The following is a 19,377-nucleotide window of genomic DNA, read 5'->3' as shown; positions in this document are numbered from 1 at the left end:
CTTGGAGGATTAAGGACAGGGCTGACTGGTGGAGAGCTGAAATTCTATCCAGCAGCTCATGCCACCCTCTTTGTAGAACAGATAATCCTTTTGTCTGAAGATGCCTTTTCTTTTTTTGAAATAAAAATGCATAAGAAAATCTGGAACAATAGAATGTTTACTAGTTGTCTCCAATGGTAAACTATGCAATGTTTTTTGCGCACTCAGGGCTTTCTGATTTTAGCCTTCATTACTGTAGAGATATTTATTTATTTATAATATACAACAGAAATCTTATATTTATTAAAGTGTAGTTGATTTACAATGTTGTGCCAATTTCTGCAAAAATGACCCAGTCATACATATACTTACATTTTTTTCCTCATATTATCTTCCATCATATTCCATCACAAGAGAAAAATATGGAACATTTCATGAATTTGTGTGGCATCCCTGCACGGGGGCCATGCTAATCTTCTCCGTACTTTTCCAGTTTTAGTATATGTGCTGCTGATGTGATCACCCATAGAGCTATTTAAATCTCTGAATTTTGACAATTAAAAGCAGTTCAAAATAATTATTTTCTTTGCAATTTTCTTATTCCATGCAGGCTATAACTAAATACCACAGACTGGGTGCTTTATAAACAAAAATCTATTTCTTATAATTCTGGAAGATTGGAAGACCAAGATCAAGGCATCTTTAGATTAGGAGTCTGATGAGAACATTCTTCCTAGATGGATGTCTTTTCCCTCTAAATTCACATGGCAGAAGTGTTAAACCAGCTCTCTTTATAAGGGCACTAATCCATTCATGATGGCAATGCCCATAGGATCTAAGTACCTTCCAAGGGTCCACTTACTAACAAAATCACTTTGAGCCTTACATTTCATCTATGAGTTTATGGGGACACATTTAGTCCATAGCAGGCATAGAAATAAATTCTGTCTGCTGAATTCAATGGATTTCCCACTCTTTCCTCAGAAGACAATACTCGTCTCAATATTTCAATATTCACGTCTCTCTTTTGTATTCTCCATTCAGCTACCAGTAACATTTGCTTGCTTTCTTAATTAGTCATTAGTTAAATAAAATCCTTAACATGTGTCCATTTTATATTTGTTTGAGAGTCATGATTTTACTTTCTTTAAAAAATTATCCTTGTGCAAAATGTAGGATAGGATTAGAGGGCTTTCAGCATACCCCTGCTGGACAGATTCCACTGGTAATCCCTGAGATAACCTTATGAGTATAAATATTTTTTAAATCACTTTCTTTTTAAAAAGAAATTTATTGGGGAGTTCCCATTGTGGCTCAGTGGAAATGTACCTGACTAGTATCCATGAAGATGTATGTTTGATGGCTGGCCTCATTCAGTGGCTTAAGGATCCAGCATTGCTGTGAGCTATGGTATAGATAGCAGACACGGTTTGGACCTGGCCTTGCTGTGGCTGGGGTGTAGGCTAGCAGCTGCAGTGCTCCAACTTGACCCCTAGCATGGGAATTTCCATATGCCACACATGCATCCCTAAAAAAAATTATGGGAATATAGTTGACTTAAAATTGGGTTACTTTCAGGCATATAGCAAAGTTAAATCAGTTATACATATACATATATCCATTCCTTTCCAGATTCTTTATGCACAGTATTGAGTAATCCCTGTTCTATACAGTAGGCCCTTCTTACTCACCTATATGTCTATATATAAATCCCAACCCCCTAATTTATCCCTCCCCTAGCACATTTCCCCTTTGGTAAACATAAGTTTGCTTTCAAAACCTTTCGTCTGCTTCTGTTTTTTAAGTTGTTCTGTTGTATCATTTCTAATATATTCCACATATTAGTGATCTCATATGATATTTTGTCTGTCTGATTTACTTCACTTAGTATGATAATTTCTAGGTCCATCTTATGTTGCTGAAAATGGCATTATTTCATGCATTTTTATGGCTGAGTAATATTCCATTGTATATATGTATCATAGCTTTATCCATTCCCCTGTTGATGGACATAAGGGTTACTTCCATGTCTTGGCTACTGTAATAATTCTGTATCGAACATTGGCATGCATGTCTGTCTCTCTCTCTTTCTCTCTCTCTTTCTCTCTCTCTTTCTCTCTTTCTTTCTCTCTTTCTTTCTTTCTTTCTCTCTCTCTCTCCCCCCCCCTTTCTTTCTTCTGCCCAGGTCTTTAGAAAAAGCGTAAATCCATTTAATCAGCTATGAAATGTCTCCTTTATAAACTCATATTTATGAGGTAATTTTAAAGCAGTGTTCTACCTCAGCCATTAATTTCTGAGCATGAGCCAAGAATACTTAAAGTAAGCATTTCTGAACTGCCTCACAAATTTTTATTTATAGGCCAGTATAATTATAAGTACCTCAAAGATAAAAATTGAACACTTCCATCTCATAACAATATACGTAAATATTTGTCTTCCATATCTACATAATTTTTGTAAGTACTGCAAAAATTAATTTGGTAATACAGAGATATCTGATTCCAAGGCAAATAACATGAAACCTTAACTGCAAAATTACTTAATAATTTTAAAAGAATTCTGATATGAAAGATATCTTGATAAACTTTAGAGGAATTACCTTTACTATTGAAAACCTAAGTCTTTTCCAAGGCATGAGAGTGAAGTCTCAAAAAAAGAATCAATATGTGATTATTTTGACACAATCTCCTGGATGTCTTAGAGTAGATAAATGTTTCAGATACCCTATTTTTAATTGAGACCTGGATTTAGCATTTAACTCCTGAGATAGTTTACACTAAAAATCTCTTTAAAAAAGAATCTCTGGCATAGAAATTAAACTGGGTGAAAGCCAGGAACATTTTGAGGGGATCAAGATAATAGTATCTGGGTTAAGAAGAATAACAGCCCCCCACCTCAGCAATATCCATGAACTAATTGTCAGATCCTGAGAATATTTTAGGTTCATGGTAAAGGAAAAATAAAACTGCAGATGTAGTCAATTTGACTAACCTCTTCATTTAAAATATGATAATTATTGTGGAAGAATTTGAATGTGTCCAATATAATCACAATGGACAAAAACTTGGAAGAATAAGGAAATAATAGAAAGTATCAAAGTGATGCAATGAGAGTCAACTGGTTATTATTTTTGCCTCCAATTGTTTGCTTACAATTTCAAATTTAACCAAAAAATTTCAAATTTAACCAAAAAAATGTCATTCAGTTCTACTGTATAAATACCTTCAAGTAATTTTATACATTCCTCACTATCCTGTGTGCTAAATATTAAATGAGGGAATAGGGAAGAGTAAAAATAAAAATGCTTTCTAGTACAAAAGGCCCAGGTATAGCAGTATCGATAATGGGCACCCTATTCAGGCATGATTGTAGGTACGTTGGTGTTTTACATATGTTAAAAATAGTTGGTTTAGTAAATAATACTGAAGCAGTATTTTCAATAATTTATATGATATTTTCAGGGCCATTACAAAATTATAGGGTGAAATAAAAATGATAGTGGTGAATATCTTGACTACTGAAGAAAAAACATTGATGATGGGAAGTTTATTGGTTTTTTTCCCAGATATTCAAAACATGTATCCTCTATGACTTTTAAGATCATCTATTTTGCCATATGTTACCATTAAATAATGCCTTTTTTTTTCAAGCTGCTACTGGAATCTTGGCCAACTCCTTGCTACTTCTCTTCCGTATCATCACACTTTTTCTGAACCACAGAACTAAGCTCACTAACTTGATCACATGTCACTTGGCCCTTGTCCACATAGTGATGTTTCTCACCATACTGTTTTCATTATCTCCAGACCTTTTCAGTTCATTGGATTTTCAGAATGGCTTCAAATGTAAGGTATTTTTCTACATGTACAGGGTGATGAGGAGCCTCTCCATCTATACCACATCCCTTCTGAGTGTTTTCCAGGCTATTATCATCAGCCCCAGTGAATCCTGGTTGGTCAGGTTTAGACATACATTCAGAAATTACATCACATTATATTTTTGTCTTCTCATGGTGCCTCAGTTTGTCTTGCAATAGTTACCAAATCTCCTACACTGTGGCTTCTTCCAATGGGAACCAAACCAAACTGACAGCTCTCAATAAACACTGCTCACTTTCTTCCATCAACTCTATAGTCAGTGGGTTATTTTTTACCCTGACAATATCCAGTGATGTTTCCTTTGTAGGACTCATGGTGGTCTCAAGTGCATACATGATGATTCTTTTGTTTAGGCATCAGAGGCAATCCCGCTACTTACACAGCACCAGTCTCTCCTCAGGTATTACCCCAGAAAAAAAGAGCCATCAAAACCATCCTTCTGCTGATACATTTTTTTGTGGTCATGTACTGGATGAACTTTATCATGTCATCTTTCCATTTCTAGTAGGGGTAAATAACCTAATCATCCTGGGTCTCCAGAGGATTTTGGTCAATGTCTATGCCATTGTTAGTCCTTTGGTGCTAACTGGTTATGATAAAAGAATAATTAATATTCTACAATGCATGTAATGGAAGTGCCATTAACTTTTAAGAGTTAATGATGGAAAATTCTGAAAAACACATTCTTTCTCCATTTGTTAAATATATGTGTAGAATAATAGTTTTGTTATATCTGAGTACTCTTCAATCTGATATGGCCAAAGACAATATAGTTTCCTTAGTTTGCTGTGCACCATTACAGCTCCTACTCTTTCATTTTGTTAATCAGACCTTCACATAAGAAAAACATTTTTTTTTTTTTGCTTCTTGAAGTGTATTTTTTTTTGCTTTTTAGCACCCCACAGCAGCATATGGAAGTTCCTAGTCCAGGGGTCAAATTGGAGCTATGGTTGCAGGCCTATGCCACAGCCATAGCAATGTAGGATCTGAGCCGCGTCTGCAACCTGCAACATAGCTCACGGCAACACTGGATACTTAACCCATGGATCGAGGTCAGGGATTGAACTCTCATCCTCATGACTATTAGTCAGTTTCATAATCTGCTGAGCCACAACAGGAACTCCATTGAAGTGTATTTTGTTTTTTTCTTTCAAGGCTACACCCAAGGCATATGGAGGTTCCCAGGCTAGGGGTCAAATCAGAGCTGTAGCTGCTGGCTTATGCCACAGCCACAGCAACACAGGATCTGAGCCGCATATGCGACCTAAACCACAGCTCACAGCAATGCTGGATCCTTAACCCACTGAGCAAGGCCAGGTATTGAACCTGCATCCTCATGGATGCTAGTCAGATCCGTTAACTGCTGAGCCACAACAGGAACTACTGAAGTGTATTCTTAAGATTCTTCTATTGTAATAAAATATCTCAGTGCTATAACTTTTGAAAATGTTTAAATGTATGCTTATTTATTAGATATATTTAAGTATCCAATTTTACCTTGAATAATAATTTATTTAAGCATTCAATATTTATTTCTATTTTTGCTAGCAATATACTGATTGTGAAGATTTTTCTCTCACCATTGTAGGTTCTCTCTCACTCTCTGCTTTTAAGTATATTTTCTCCTCATAGAGTTATGCTGTCTGAATAATATTTTTTTAAGTATTTTATTTCTCATTTTGTTGGCACACAGCTCTTATGAATTCAAGGCTGCATGCCTCGTTCTCCAATTTAGAAATTTGTAATTCATGGTATCTTTGGTCATTATCTTCTATTCTTTTTACGTAGTCTAAGAAAATATTTAGATGTTTTATTTCATCTCATTTTAGTCTTATATGTACAACATTTTGTACCTCTTTGCTATATTTGTTTATATTGTGTTCAATATTTTAGTTCATTATTCCTCTCATCAAATCTGTCTAATGTTTCACTCATCTACTGTGTATTAAGTTTACTGTGTTTTCAATTTTGTACTTTTTATTTGGCTCTTCAAACTTATTCTCTCTTGCTATCCCACATTATTTTGATTGTATATTTCTACTTATTTAATTAAGCATTTTAAACATAATTCCAATATATGAAGTTTATGTGGCATCTTATTTCTTCTGATACATCATTCTAGGAGTGTATTCCTAGCAGGCTTCTTAGTTTTTAATTTTATTCTAATTTTGGGGAGATATCACATTTGTAATGTTTTCAATCATTGCATTTATTTGTTAATTCCATTTGCCCTGGGGGCAAGGTGGACCACACACATAAATTTGAAGTCCTTGTGATGTGTCAGTATCTATAAAAAGCACTTGCTTCTGAGTTTGATGACTTCTTTAGATATTTCCATAGATATGCTTCTCTTCCTAGAAAGTTCTCATACTTTTCTTTCAAATCTATCCAGCATTTTAAGAATTCTTGTAACTTGAAGATTTTTAGTTGTCTATATTAAAAGTTTTCAAAATAGTATTTTTCTTAAAGAATAAATAGTAAGAACATGAGTAAAATATTTTACATAGATAATTTTTGGCAGGAGATACTGTCTCAGGAGAATTTTCCAGCTTGTTTATTTGGAACACTCCCCATCAATACACTTTATGGAAATAATTTGTGAAGCATGACTAATTATTTTTTTTTTATTTTTAGGGCCACACCTGTGACACTCAGAATTTCCCAGGCTAGGGGTTAAATCAGAGCTGCAGCTGCCAGCCTATACCACAGCCACAGCAATGCCAGATCTGAGTTGCATCTGCAACCTACACTGCAAGTTCATTAATGCCATATCCTTAACCCACCGAGTAAGGCCAGGAATTGAACCCACATCCTCATGGGTAGTAGTTGGGCTCTTAATCCACTGAGCCACAATGGGAACTCCCCAATTGCTTAATACTTGAAAATTGTTTTCTATTTTGCACAATTTTCTGAAATGATGCATTCCATTATCATAAATAGTACTTCTATATGGTGAGAATTAGTGTTTTTATCTATAACATTAAGCTAATACAATAGAATCACTTATCTAATGTATGTCTTTTAGTTCTCATTTCCATGCTTCCTCGTGACATTTCTCTTTCTTAAAAATACTTTCAGTTTAGGTTTTTTAAAAATTCATAGTTTACTTAAATGGGGCTAAATGAAATTTGCATGTGGCTAGATAGCAATTATTGATTACTTTAATCACAGTTTATATCATCATTTTCAGGCCTAGATAATATGACCTGTTGGATTTCTTCTTTCATAAAGTTAATAACAATTATAGCCCTAAAACTCTTGTCATTTAAAAAAGCTTTTTTTTGTATTTGAAAATAATATGCATTTCTACTTGCTGGTATAAAAAAACTTGTTTTTATTTGTATCTATTACCAATTAGATAGGCTTTTTAATAAAATAACTGAACCTTCTTTATGTTGATTTATTATGTACCAAAAAATTTTTATCTATGATGGTTTTAATGTCACCTAAGATAATGAAAATACTTCAATTGGCATTTTTCATTAATTTTTTTTGTCTTTTTTAGGGCCGCACCCACGGCTGGTGGAAATTCCCAGGCTAGGGGTCGGATTGAAGCTGTAGCTGCCACAGCCACAGCAACATGGGATCTGAGCCATGGATAGTAGTAGTAGTAGTAGTCAGGTTTGTTACCACTGAGCCATGACGGGTACTCCCATTAATTTTTAATTATAAATTTTTGACTCAGGTGTTAAGTCTGTATGTATAAGTGGCTTAGAATAGTGCCAAACACACTGTATTTTCTAAGTTCATATTATCCATTCTGATTCATTAAATTTTCATCTGTTTATAGCATTCTCAATTTGCTGTCATTTCGTATTTATTTTTTCAAAGATTTAATTTTTTGCCCAATCCAAATATTGATTTAAAAAAAATGAGTCACACTCAATCTTCTGTTGGGATAAGACCAAAAATCTAAGGGCATGCTTCACAAATTTATTCTGTAAAAAGTATCTTATTTGTCTGTATATTAAATGTGTTAATTACAGCAGTTATAACCTTCAACCTACAACAGAAGAATCATTGAGCCATCCATTGATTCCACAAAAGCCTTATTCTCATTTATCATTCTTTTGGATTATTTCCTGTCTGACTGACTAGAAAATCTAGAAACAAAGTATGCTACACATTACAAATGCATACCTTGATGTACACAAATTATCAAGGTAAACTCAAGAAGAAATAAAGTATATAATTAGACCTATACAGAAAAAATATGACTAGATATAAGGAAATAAATTAATTTAAAAACTCCCAGAAAGGACATCCCATTATGGATCAGTGGGTTAAAGACTGAATGAATATTGTCTCTGTGAGGATGTGGGTTTGATTCCTGGGCTTGTTCAATGGGTTAAGGATCTGGCATTGCCACAAGCTGTGGTATCATAGGTCACAGATATGGGCTGGATCCAGAGCTGCTGCAGCTGGGCATTGGCTGCAGCTGCAGCTCCAATTCAACCTCTGGCTTGGGAACTTCCGAATGTTGCAGGTGCGGCAATAAAAACAAACAAAAATCTCACACAAATAAAAGATTGGGCTTAAATGGCTCAGTTGGTAAATTATCCTAAATATTTTATAAGGCCAATACAAAGTCTGCATGAGCTCTTCCAAAAAATGGAAGTAGGAACACTTCCCAATCATTCTATAAGTCCTGATTCCACAATCAAAGATATTATCAGAAAAGAAAATAACAGCTCACTATCTCCCATGAATATAAAAAAAACCTAGAAAACTGAAAATGCTCCATGATCAATTTGAATTATCTTACAAATACAATATTTGCCTAGATTGGAAAGGAACAAGTACAACTGTTTTTTGTTGCAGATGGTATAATTTTGTATATAAAAATGTGTTATGAATACATTGTAACCACTAGAATTAATAAATGAGTTGGAAAAAGTCACAAAATCAAAAACAAATACAAAATTAAATTGTACTTTTATGTACTAGCAGTAATCAGTCTAAAAATGAAACAAAATTCATAATAACATCAAAAAAGAAAATTATTTAGGAATAAATTCAGTTTTTACAAATTAAAAAAGTATTTGTTAATTCAAAGAAGAACAAAAATAAATAAGGAGACAATAAATATTTATTATGGTTAAGATCACAATACTCCACAAATTGATTTACATTTAATGTAATACCTTCAAATTATCAAGTCATTCTATAGATTTTGACAAGTTCACTCTACTATTCATATGTATATTTTTAAATTACTCACTGAATTTTATTACATTTATAGTTGTACAATGATCATCACAACCAAATTTTATAGCATTTCCATCCCAAAGCCCCAGCTCATCCCCCCACCCACCAACCTGTCTCATTTGGAAACCATAAGTTTTTCAAAGTCTGTGAGTCAGTATCCATTCTGCAAAGAAGTTCATTCTGTCGTTTTTTTAGATGCCACATGTAAGTGATAGCATGTTATTTGGTGTCTCACTGTCTGGCTAACTTCACTTAGCATAATAATTTCTAGGTCCATCCATGTTGCTGCAAATGCCTTATTTCTTTCCTTTTAATGGCTAATATTCCTTTGTGTATAGGTACCAGCTTTTCTTTATCCACTCCTCTGTTGATGGACATTTCTTGGCTATTGTACATAGTACTGCAAAGAACATTGGAGTACACATATCTTTTCAAGTGATGGTTTTCTCTGGATAGACATCCAGGAGTGGGATTGCTGGATCAAATGGTAGTTCTATGTTTAGTTTTCTGAGGTATCTCCATGCTGTTATCCACAGTGGTTGCACCGATTTACATTCCCACCAACAATGTAATATGGTTCCCGTTTCTCCACACCCTCTCCAGCTGTTGTTTGTAGATTTCTTGATGATGGCCATTCTGGCTGGTGTAGGGTGGTACCTCGTAGTAGTTTTGATTTGCATTTCTCTAATAATGAGTGATGTTGAACATCTTTTCATGTGATTTTTTGACCATCTGTATGTTTTCTTTGGAGAACTGTCTGTTTAGATCTTCTGCCCATTTTTTGATGGGGTTGTTTGTTTTTTTGGTATTGAGCCACAGAAGGTGTTTATAAATTTTGGAGATGAATCCCTTGTCAGTCACTTCATTTGCAAATATTTTCTCCCATTCTGTGGGTTGTCTTTTCATTTTGTTTAAAGTTTCCTTTGTTGTGCTATACTATTCATATTTATATTTAAATGAGACTGCATATACAAAAACTCCTGGAAAAAAATTTGATGACTCAGTTTCCTATATCAAATACTAGTATAATATTACAGCAATTAAGACTATGTGGTCCTATCATAAGAATAGATTCATGTAGATTAAATGATGTAGATTGAAGGTTTAGTAATAAACACTTCAATTTATGGTACGATGGTTTTGACCAAGTTTCCAGGAGAGTACAATTTAGAAAGAATGGTCTTTATAGTAAATGATGATGTAAAAATTGGCTATTCTTATGTTAAATGACAAAGTTGAACCACTAACTCAAATCATAAAAAAAATGCTCAAACTCAATTATATACAAAAATGTAATAGCTAAATGTATACATTTCTTAGAGAGATTTTGGAACACAGTCCCATTCACCTGCAGACAGGCTCCCTGAAGTTACCCTGAGGCCACAAAACCTCTAAACACACCCCTTGGCACAGCTCTGATCAGATGGATGAGACCCAGTCCCACCCACAAGTGGGCAGGTGCAAGTCCCTCCTAACAGGAATTCTGCACAAGTCCTTGGACAATCTCATCCACTTAGGAGAGACACTGGAAGCAAGAGGAACTATGATCCTGCAGTCTGAGGAACAGAGACCACAAAAAAAGAAAATTAGACAAAATGAGATGGCAGAGAAATATGTTCCAGGAGAAGGAACAAGCCAGAAGAACAACCAAGTGAAGTGGAAATGGGCAATCTATGTGAAAAAAAAAATCAGAGTAATGATCCAATATCTCCAAAAAAGAATGGAATCACAGACTGAAAAGATAGAAGAAATGTTAACAAAGATCTAGAAGATTTACAGTACAAACAGAGATGAATAATATAATAACTGAAATTAAAAATACCCTCAAAGGAATCAATAGCAGAAAAACTGATGGATAAGAAATATCCAAAAGAAATGGATAAGTGAGCTGAAAGACTGATTGGTGGAAATCACTGCCACAGAATAGAATAAAGGAAAAAAATGAAAAGAAATAAAGACAATCTAAGAGACCTCTAGCATAACATTAAATGCACAAATATTCATATTATAGGTGTCTCAGAAGACAGAGGGAAAGGGCCTGAGAAAACATTTGAAGAGATTATAGCTGGAAACTGTCCTGACATGGGAAAGAAAAACTCACTCAAGTCTAGGAAGCACACAGACCCATACAGGATAGACCCAAGGAGGAACATACTGAGATACACAGTAATCAAACTGACAAAAATTTAATACAAAGAGAAAATGTTAAGAGCAACAAGAGACAAGCAACAAATAACATACAAGGGAATATCCATATGTTCATCAGCTGATTTTTCAGCAGAAATTCTGTAGGCCAGAGGGAAGTGACATTATATATATTTAAAGTGATAAAAGTGAAAAACTTACAACCAAGGATGCCATACCCAGCAAAGGTCTCATTCAGGCTTGACAGAGAAATCAAAAGCTTTAAGATAAGCAAAAGCTAAAAGAATTTGTCGCCATCAAACCAGCTTTGTGAAAAATGCTAAAAGAACTTCCCTAGGAAGAAAGAAAAGGCCACAACTAGAAATAACTTTAAAAGAAAGACTGTTTAAAGACAACTTTAAAACAAAGTCTATTAAAAGTGACAAAGAAGAACATTACATAATGATCAAGAGATCAATCTAAGAAGATATAACAATTGTTTATATATATGTACCCAACACAGGAGCACCTCAATGTATAAGACATATGTTAATAGACGTAAAAGGAAAATCTGACAGTAACATAATAATAATGGGGGATTTTAACACTCCACTTATATCAATGGAAAGTTCATCCAGATAGAAAATAAATAAGGAAACACAGGCCTTAAATGACACATTAGGACAGATGGACCTAATTGATATTTATTGAGCATTCCATCTGAAAGCAGCAGAGCACACATTCTTTTCACATGCACATGGAATGTTCTCCAGAGAGAGAATGAGAAAGTGGCTCATCATGTCACATTAAATTCGGATGTTCAGTCTCCATTTACCAAAGACAATAGGGAAAGATGACCACCACATAAACTGCATGATTACATCTCTCTCTTTCAAGGAAATCTAAGCCATTGTCCTTGCATCTCTACCTCACATTGTTGGAACAAAGTCTACTTTAAATAAAATGATGAGCATAAATTACAGTTAAAATTTTTTTCAATGACCTTAATGACTGGGGAATAAAATAAATTTAGAGAGGGGAAATAAGCATTTAATGAAGTATAGTAGTTTAGAAAATATCACAATGCATCACAGATAATAAAGGTGAGACCTAGACCGTGAAAGTTAAGCATTCCAATACTGATTCACAATGTTAATACATTTCTTAAGGTATATTTTGGCCAAGAGAACTTGAAAAAGTGCTGTTTTTAAGACAGAAAATTTTTGAGATGCTAAATATCTTCACAAATATCAGGACACATGAAAAATAACCACTACAAATCCCATTGAAAAGATGGCTTTTCTATGAAAAAGCCTAAAGAAAAACAACTTTTGGTTTCCTTACATTCGGGCTATGAGGCCATCTTTCCCAGCCCTGAGTATTTAGAGCTCTCTTATTTGTCTTCGGAAATGTCACATTGTGATCCATAAAAGAAGCAGCAAGAAAAATTTCATAGGTGGGATGGTCTGGATTCCACAGCAAGGAGAAACACTCTCAAATAAATTAGTATCATACAATTTAATATCCTGAGGTCTTTGTATGTGCTGAGGGGAAAGGAATGTGTGGGGCAGTGGTGGAGAAATATTTGTAGGGTCACATTTGTGTTCTCCCTGTTCTCTTCCTTAAGAAGGCCCTATGTCAACAGTTTCCCCAGACATCCCACCATTCCCTTGCCATTCCATCAGATTAGATTCACCTGCCTGCAAGAATGCTCTTTCAAGATAAAGAGCATTCTGTTTTCCTATCCTCTCCTAAAGTAATTTCCTTAGATTAGATGACCTCATTAGAGCTGGGATGGAAATTTTCTTTCATGTCTTGGTCTTCAATGTGATGGTGGGCTGCCTCTTGACACAGACCAAAAATTTTGTGACCTCTGACACGTGGAAAACTAGAAAAAAACAGTCTCTGGGTAAAGACAAGTTCTCAGGACAAAAAACGGGGGGGGGGGGAGAACAGAAGAACTTTATCCAATTTTATTAGCGATCCAAACAAAAATTGTCCTAATGGATGCATGATCAGTAATAACCACAAATTCATCTGTCTATGAGACTGTTTAGGAAATCAGCTTTATTGGTTCTATGACCATTGTCTACTCTCTGATTCTTGATATTAGGACAAGCAACATTTCATATAGCACAAAGTAAAACAGTAACACAAAGAGAGAAAATTTCAACCAAGAATGCCAAACTAATGGGAATTATTTATTTATTTATTTATTTATTTATTTTTGTCGTTTTGCCATTTCTTGGGCTGCTCCCACAGCATATGGAGGTTCCCAGGTTAGCGGTCCAATCGGAGCTGTAGCCAACGGCCTATGCCAGAGCCACAGCAACACGGGATCCGAGCCATATCTGCAACCCATACCACAGCTCACGGCGACGCCGGATCCTCAACCCACTGAGCAAGACCAGGGATCAAACCCACAACCTCATGGTTCCTAGTCAGATTCATTAACCACTGAGCCAGGACAGGAACTCCTTGGCATTAGTAAAATTATTAATATTACAACCTAGGAATAAAACTCAGAATAAGCAGTTGAAGATTTGAAAACACAAAGAAGAGTACAGATTTGGTGCTGACTTATCAGTCAGTGTGGAATTGATGTCATGAGCAGCAGCACACAATGAGCTTTTATGAATGGTCTACCTGGTGGAAGTCTTGGGTCTGTGGCAATAGGCAGTGCAGAATATCTCCCAATGGGGCCTCCATGGTAACTATGGAAATAAACAGAGGGCACCAATAAAATGCTACTTAAGAGTTTGCAATAGCAAGAGAGTCAGTCTTCTTGTGTTTAGCACAGAATCAAAAGCAAGCAGTAAAGTGAAAAGTTTATAGCACAAAAAGGAAACCTTCAGATATGCCCTGAATGGAGCTGTGGGCATGAAGAAGTTGAAGGTAGACTAAATAGAAGCAGAGATGATGCAGAATAAATGAAACACATCTACTATTCCTTTATTATTTTATTTTTATTTTTTTTAGCTTTTTAGGCCTGCTTCTGCGGCATATGGAAGTTCCCAGGCTAGGGGTCAGATTGGAGCTACAGCTGTTGGCCTATGCCACAGCCATAGCAATGCTGGATCCTTAACCCACTGAAAGAGGCCAGGGATCAAACCCATGTCCTCATGGATAATAGTTGGGTTTGTTAACTGCTGAGCCATGAGGGGAACTCCACATCTACTATTCTTTGATAAATGATCTTCGTTTAGGGTGTATCTGAAAGTATAATATTTGCTGAAATGATAATTATAATGTCAAGACATTTAATTTTCACCCCTCCTGGGGAATAGCATACTTTAAGGAAAAGGAAGCAGGGAAGACAAAATGCTGCAGGAGCTTGATTACAAATCTCATGCAATAAATTTTTTAAAAATCTTAAAAACTGGAGTTCCCGTCGTGGCGCAGTGGTTAACGAATCCGACTAGGAACCATGAGGTTGCGGGTTCGGTCCCTGCCCTTGCTCAGTGGGTTAACGATCTGGCGTTGCCGTGAACTGTGGTGTAGGTTGCAAACGCGGCTTGGATCCCGCTTTGCTGTGGCTCTGGCGTAGGCTGGTGGCTACAGCTCCGATTCAACCCCTACCCTGGGAACCTCCATATGCTGCGGGAGCGGCCCAAGAAATAGCAACAACAATAACAACAAAACAACAACAAAAAAGACAAAAGACAAAAAAAAAAAAATCTTAAAAACTTCTTGACAGTGTTTATTTTCTCAACATTAAACCAAGATGATGCCAGAAAAGTATAGCAGCTTTATATTCTAAAAACTTGCTAAGTATTTTAACATTGCACTCTGTTCAAAAAGTAATAAGAGTGTCACATCAATTCTATAGAATATTAACATGGAGAGGTATCAATTTGGAAACTGGAATTGGGAAGAACACATCTTTTGTTTGCTAAGTTTGCTGATTGAAATCAGTCAATGTCCCTCCTCTCTGACATAATCCTGATGAAATGAAGACTTTCTTTTACACGGATTTTTTTTTTTTAATCTTAAAATTTTCCAACGTCTGGAGGCATAGAGGTTTTCTACTTTTAAACTTTCAGGAGAGCTTGATGCCCTCATGAGTCACAGATGGACAAGGACTCTCATCATTATTTATCTACATTCTGTTTTTATCTATTCTGATTTTATTCTCTCTGTCTTCAATTAGAAGAAATATATGCACTAGAAGACAATATTCCAAATGAATTCAGCTATTATTATGAAATTTTCAACAAGATTGTAATTTGCTTGTCATATTTGTGAATATATTTTGAAACTTAAAAAAAAAACCCAACAAGGACACATTTAGAGAATCTTTTTATTACAAGGTATGTTATATCTTTCAAAGTGACAAATTATTACTCTGTTCTCACTCATCTCTCTCATCCAAACTAATCTAGGGAAAATTTTATGAGTTTTTCAGTTATTTAGAAAACATAAAGTATCTAAACTAAATGTATTTGGCAAATATTTGAATGTGAAATTAGGCAGAATATTACAAGCCCCTTTGTAATATTCATATATGAATATTTATTATAATATAATGTAGGATATTAATTAGTTATACAAAATTTGATACATTTAGAAAATGATATTTTGATACTTTTTGACCAAGAAGGAATTGCTGTATTAGCAACTACTGTAAAAGAATAAAACAAAATCATATTTGTTTATATGCTAAAAAAATTGTAACTGCCATCCTGAATTTGTTGTTAGTTCTTTCTTTCTTCTTCTTTTTTTTTTTTTAGGGCTGCTTCTGTGGTATATGGAGATTCCCAGACTAGGGGTCCAATCGGAGCACAGCTGCTGGCCTAGGCCACAGCCACAGCAATGCCAGTTCAGAGCTGTGTCTGCAACCTACACTAAAGCTTACCACAATGCCGGATCCTTAACCCACTGAGCAAGGCCAAGGATGGAACCCTCAATCTCATGGTTCCTAGTTGGATTCGTTTCTGCTGCACCATGATGGGAACTCCAATTAGCTGTTAGTTCTTGTATTTTAAAAGATAAAATTATACCTAAGTACATAAACTAAGATAAATGGAGAAAAAATAGCAAAATTGGAAAAAATCAAATACAGTTCAAGTTCAAAAATATTACTAAATTATAAAATTTCTATCAACAATCTATAAATCTATCAACAATCTTATAAATCTATAAGCCTCATAAGATTCATGAATTTGGTCTTTCCATTCAGAAACATCTACTGTATTTAGTTATTCTTCTCTGGAATATGTTGGAGATTATAAGAAAATTCTAACACTTCACTGAGAACATCCTGCCTGAGTCTTGACCACTCTCCTTTAGTGAGGCTGAGAAGTGAATACTTAGCCAGCTGGGTCTTTGGAGTGAGTCCATGTATAAGATGAGTCCATGTATACTCAAGACATGAGTATAAGGCAGCTCATCTCCCTCCAGACTCAGAATTGTTATGTCCCCTTTAGAAGTAAGGCAAACCCTGGTCCCAGGATTATTCGACATGGAAGCCACCAGAGAGGAAACTAAACTTACCTCATTTCTGGGAAAGTACAAAGAAGGAACAGCTGGGTGCTAAACCTTACAGTTTGGGAGCTCATTTTCCCAGGTCACCTGTCCTGGTTGGTTGTATTATTTCAGTTCTTATCAACAATGATTGCCAAAAAAAGTCAAACCATCACCTTAACTTCAAAACAAATAGAATATTATGTCACATTCCTAAGGGTCCCCCAGTGACTCAAATGATTCCTCGCAGTTTCACATATGTTCCCAATTGATCTCTATCTGCAGGGTCATAACAAAACTAGAAACTCCTTTGTATGAATTAGGAAAATGCCCTCTCAGCCTGAGCTACATGGGGGAAGAGCTTGTCCTCAGAATACAGCTCTGAGCAAGGGATCTAGCTTTGGAAGTAGAATGCAGGTGGTTTTTCACTCCTTCACCTACTTTTTCAGTGCCCACTTTCGAGGGCAAAAAGGACACCTCCATTCAAGTAGCACTGAAATTTAGGCTATGAAATGTCTTTCCTGAAATTTCTTACTTTGATGTGAAGTGTCAGGTTACTGTGGTTGTATATTCCAACTCCAACACCCCTCAAGGTCTTCTGATGCTTGTGCACACAGGGTTACTTTATTTCATACATTCAGCTTTAGAATACCTCCTTCTAGCAAGTGCTATTTTAAATTTTTTTTTCTGTCACATTCATCAACTCCATCTTTGTTACAGCTACCTTAATCTTAAGCTTAATTACAACTACATTATTTGTGGTTGTCTTTTTTTTTTTTTTTCTTTTTAGGGTCACACCTGCTAGGAAGTTCCAAGGCTAGGAATCGAATCAGAGCTGCAGCTACTGGCCTATACCACAGCCACAGATCTGAGCTGCATCTGCAACCTACACCACAGCTCAAGGCAATGCTGGATCCTGAATCCACTAAGTGAGGCCAAGGATCAAACCTGCATCCTCATGGATACTAGTCAGGTTCTTAACACACTGAGTCACAATGGGAACTCCTGTGGTTATCTTTCTTAATCAAATATTATCTAATATTAAATTGGGGACTTTTTCTAAAGTTATGAATATTAGCATTGTGGATATTAACAGTTCTTAACCTCTTTGAGTTCAGGCTCATGTATTTCTCATAAATACTTTTTTCTTCTCCAATGAACAAGTTCTTTATTTGCACTCAGTCAAAACACCTACTCCACAGACATTTATAGTCTGAAAATATGATATTTCCTGCCTACCATCACCAACCTAGCCCAATTCATCATCCACCACTATCGCTATGACATTGTTGATCAATATGGGCAGATTTATTAAGTGTGGGATTGTTTGCCATTTTGAAAGCTTTTTAAACTTTTTGTATAGTGCTCCAAGAAAAACTTTCAACCAAGAATCCTATGGCTAGCAAACTATGAAAAATAAAGCCAAATTAAAGACATTACAGTAAACAAAAACCAAGAGTATTTGTTTCTAGTCACCTTACATACTAAAGAAATTTCTTCAGTCTGAATGCAAGTGAGCTTAGACAGAATGCAAGAAAAGCAACAAAGAGCATCAGTAAAGATAATTTTGTAAACATAAAAAGACAGTATGAATGCATATTCATGTCCTTTCTTACCTCAATTGATTTAAAAGACCTATTGTATAGAGTAAGTAGATAATTGAATTTTTAACCATCTAACTATAGAAATGCAATATATTACCAAATACATGCACAAAGAAGATGGATGGGACAAAGCTGTTTAGATCTCAGGAACTTGCTCTAGGTAACTTGAAATCATTAGAATAAATGAAAGGAACTAGAAATAGAAAATAAAATTGATATAAAAATGTAATATAATTGCTCTCCTTTCTTCTCTCATTTTGCTTAAAGAAGATAATACTATATAATGTGATAACTAAAACAATATGTTTTTGGTACATACGTGTAATAACTATAATATTACTACCCCAAAAGAAGAGAAAAGTTACTTGAACAATATTGAAGTAACACTTCTGTGTCTCATCAAAATATGTTAGTATAAATCTGAAGCAGATTCTGATGAGATAAAAATGGATATGATAAGAACTAGAGCAATGAGTAATGCTATACACAAATAGTTCAGATTAAAAATAATGACAATATTGATCCAGCAATTCCACTCCTGGGCATCTATCCAGAGAAAATCATGACTTGAAAAGCCACATGTACTCCGACGTTCATTGCAGCACTATTTGCAATAGCAAAGACATGGAAATAATTTAAATGTCCATGGACAGAGGAGTGGATCAAGAAGATGTGGTACATATACACAATGGAATATTACTCAGCCATTAAAAGGAACGAAATACCAGCATTTTTAGCAACATGGATGGACCTAGAAATTATCATGCTAAGTGAAGTCAGTCATACAATGAGACACCAACAGCAAATGCTTTCACTGACATGTAGAATCTGAAAAAAGGATAGCCTGAACTTCTTTGCAGAACAGATGCTGACTCACAGACATTGAAAAACGTGTGGCCTCTGGAGGAGACATTTTGGGGGGTGGGGGGATGTGGTTGGGGTTGTTGGATAGAAATCCTGTGAAACTGGATTGTGATGATCATTATACAACTACAGATGTGATAAATTGAGTAATTAAAATAAATAAATAAATTTTAAAAAATAACAATGGCAATATAATAATAATCTATAATAATCTATAAGGGAAAAGATTCTGGAAAGGGATATATATATACACACAC

At 35.2% G+C, this 19,377-nt stretch overlaps 1 non-coding gene across 1 annotated transcript; it reads right to left on the bottom strand.

Moving 5' to 3' along the window:
• Positions 1-395: 395 nt before the first annotated feature.
• LOC146405422 (U6 spliceosomal RNA) lies at positions 396-502 on the bottom strand. Its single transcript, XR_014839282.1, has one exon. It is a non-coding gene; the product is annotated as a U6 spliceosomal RNA (small nuclear RNA).
• Between the last annotated feature and the right edge of the window lie 18,875 nt (positions 503-19,377).

The sequence above is a fragment of the Sus scrofa genome, chromosome 2 (assembly GCF_054392235.1).
Source record: "Sus scrofa isolate SSC_HxYL_T2T_F1_AM1 chromosome 2, Sscrofa_HxYL_maternal_Yorkshire_Landrace_v2.0, whole genome shotgun sequence".
NCBI classification, from domain to species: domain Eukaryota; kingdom Metazoa; phylum Chordata; class Mammalia; order Artiodactyla; family Suidae; genus Sus; species Sus scrofa.
This window is presented reverse-complemented; position numbering and strand designations above follow the sequence as displayed.